The sequence below is a fragment of the Stomoxys calcitrans genome, chromosome 3 (assembly GCF_963082655.1).
Source record: "Stomoxys calcitrans chromosome 3, idStoCalc2.1, whole genome shotgun sequence".
In the NCBI taxonomy this organism is placed as follows: domain Eukaryota; kingdom Metazoa; phylum Arthropoda; class Insecta; order Diptera; family Muscidae; genus Stomoxys; species Stomoxys calcitrans.
In genome coordinates this window covers 170,990,398-170,993,515 of record NC_081554.1, presented here as the reverse complement: position 1 = coordinate 170,993,515, position 3,118 = coordinate 170,990,398, and positions in this window count along the sequence as shown.

The window sequence follows — 3,118 nt, the reverse complement described above, 5'->3', positions numbered from 1 at the left end:
ACGGCGTTTGTGAGTCATCTCTCGGGTGACTTGCGTAGCCTTTAGAGGCAATAGCTACTGATCCATTAACCACGCATTCATTCCAACCGCCTATTATCATCGTCCCAGTGACCAAGTGGCATGATCACGCCTAGATTGAATCAAGTCTTCGTGACTTGCCTAGCTTGCATTCTACACTTTAAGTATCTGACCATGCGTTTTCTCCAATCGCCTAATCCCGCTACCCGGTAACCAAGTGCCTGGATCACGTCCTGAGTGAATTACTCGTTGACCTTCAATAGCCAGCGTTCTGCCTTTGGCCAAATGTTTGTTCCAATAGTCTAGACCCGCGCACCAAGTGCCACGAACACGGTTCGAGCGAATCACGTCTCCATGACTAACATTTCAGAGTCTCCATGACTAACATTTCAGAGTTCTGACTTTGATCCTTAGGAGCCTTTGAGCCGATAAACACGCGTTCAAGAGTAGCCCCGCGTCCCGAGGACCAAGTGAATCATATTGCGGTGACTTTGGAAAGCCAGCGTTCTGCCTTTGACCACGTGTTCGTTACAATAGTCTAGACCCGCGGACCAAGTGCCCCGATAACGCCGTGAGCGAATCACGTCTCCAAGACCAACTTTCCCAGCGTTGTGCCTTTGACCCTCAGATGTAGGAGCCACTCAACCAATGAATATGCGATCGTCTCAATAATCTAGCCCCGCATCCCGAGTACCAAGTGCCCCGATCACGGCGTGTGTTAATCACGTTTTGGTGACCTTGCATAGCCAACGTTCTGCCTTTGACCCCCAGACGAGGGAGCCACTGAGCCCATGACCACTCATCAGTTCCAATAGTCTAGAACCGTGTCCCCCGGACCAAGTGCCACAAAAACGCCGTGGGAGAATAACGTCCGCATGACCAATTTTTTTCAGCATTTTGCCCTTGTCTCTCAGTCGTAGGAGCCACTGAGTCATTGACCTTGCGTTTGCTCCAATCGACTAATGTGGTTTTCCGTTGACTAGGTGTCCTGATAAAGTCGTGAGTGTATCACTCCAGTCTCCTACTTCCGCTTTCCGATGACCAAGTGCCCCGATCATGCAGTGAGTGGATCACATTTCCATGACCAATATAGTCAGCATTCAACCTTTGACCCTCAGACGTAGGAGCCACGGAGCCATTGATCACGCATCTTTTTCAATCACCAAATCCCGCTTTTCAGTGACCTAGTGGCACGATCACCCCATGAGTGAATCACGTTTAAAGGACCAATCGAGCCAGCATTCTGCCCTTGTCCCTCAGTCGCTAGAGCCACTGAGCCATTTATCATGCGCTTGCTTCAATCGCCTACTCCCTTTTTCCGGTGACTAAGTTCCCCAATCACACCGTGAAAGAATCACGCGTTCGTTCTAATAGTCTAGACCCTAGTCCCGAGGACCATGTTCCATGAAAACGCTGTGAGCGAATCACATCTAAATGACCAATCTAGCCAGCATTCTGCCTTTGTCCCTCAGTCGCAGGAGCACTGAGCCACTGAGGTGTTGATAACGCGTTTGCTTCAATTACTAACCCCCGCAACCAAAGTACCCCGATCTCACTCACGGCGTAGTGAATCTAGTCTCCATGGCTAATCTATCCAGCATTCTACCTTTGACCAACAGACGTAGGAGCCACAGAGCCATTGAATACTCTTTTTTCCCAATAAACAACTCCCAACCTTTCAGTGACCAAGTGCCCCACTCACGCCATGAGTGAATCACGTTTCGGTGATCTTGCATAGCAACCGTTCTGCCTTTGACACTCAGACGTAGGAGTCATTGAGTTCATTCCAAAAGTCTAGACTCGCGTCCCTAGTAGTCCTAGTGCCACTATAAAGTCGTGAGTGAATCACGCGTAAATGACCATGCGTTTGGTCCAACAACCTACTCAGCGTGCCGGTGATCAAGTGCCACGATCACGACATGAGTCAATCATGTCTCGGCGAAAAGCTTTGTCAGCGTTATGCTCTTGTTATTCAGATACAGGAGCCATTGACCACGCGTTTGTTCCAATCACCTACTCCTCGTCCCGGTGATCAAGAGTTACCATCACACCGTGAGTGAATCACGTCCCGGTGACTAGCTAGGCCAGTGTTCTGCTTTTGTCCCTCACATACAAACGATTCGGAGCCATTGAGACATTGATGTGGTTGTTCCAACCGCCTTCTCCCGCGTCCCGATGATCAAGAGCCAAAGTCACGGCGTGAATCAATCACTTCTCGTTGACAAGCCTGGCCTGCATTTTGCACTTGTCCCTGAGTTACAGGAGCCACTGAGACATTGGCCACGCGTTTGTTCCAACCGCTTACTCCTACGATTCGGTGATTAAGTGTCACGATCACACCGTGAGTGAATCACGTTCCGGTGGCTAGCCAAGCCAGTGTTCTGCTTTTGTATGTTGGGGGACATACAAGAGATGCGGAGCCATTGATCATGTGTTTATTCCAACGGTCTTCTTCCGCTTACCGGTGAGGAAGTGCCACGATCACGACATGAGTCAATCACGTATAGGTGATAATCCTAACCAACGTTCTGGTCTTGTCCCTGAGCCTTTAACAAAGAGTTCGTCTTACCCGCTTACTTCCTCGTCCCGGTGGCAAAGTAACAAGATCACGCCGTGAGTGAATCACATCTTCACGACCAATCTAGCCAACATTCTGCCTTTGACCCTTTCACGTAGTAGCCACTGAGCCATTGACCACCCATTTGTTCCAACGGCCTTCTCGTTGCAGTGAGTAAGTATCACGAACACACCGTGAGTGAATCACGTCTCGGGGACTAGCCTATCCCGCGTTCTGTCCTTGTCCCTCAGATATAAATGTCACTGAACCATTGACCACTCATTTGTGCCAACCACCTACTCCACTTTCCAGTCAGTAAGTGTCTCTAATACACCGTGAGTGAATCACGGCTCGGGGACTAGCCTAGCCAGCGTTCTGTCCTTGTCCCTCAGACATAAATGTCACGGAACATTGACCACGTGGTTGTTCCAACCGCCTACTTGCACGTTCCAGTGACTAAGTGGCACGATCACCCCGTGTGTGAATCACGTTTCGGGGACTGGTCTAGCCAGTGTTCTGTCCTTGTCCCTCAAACATAAATCT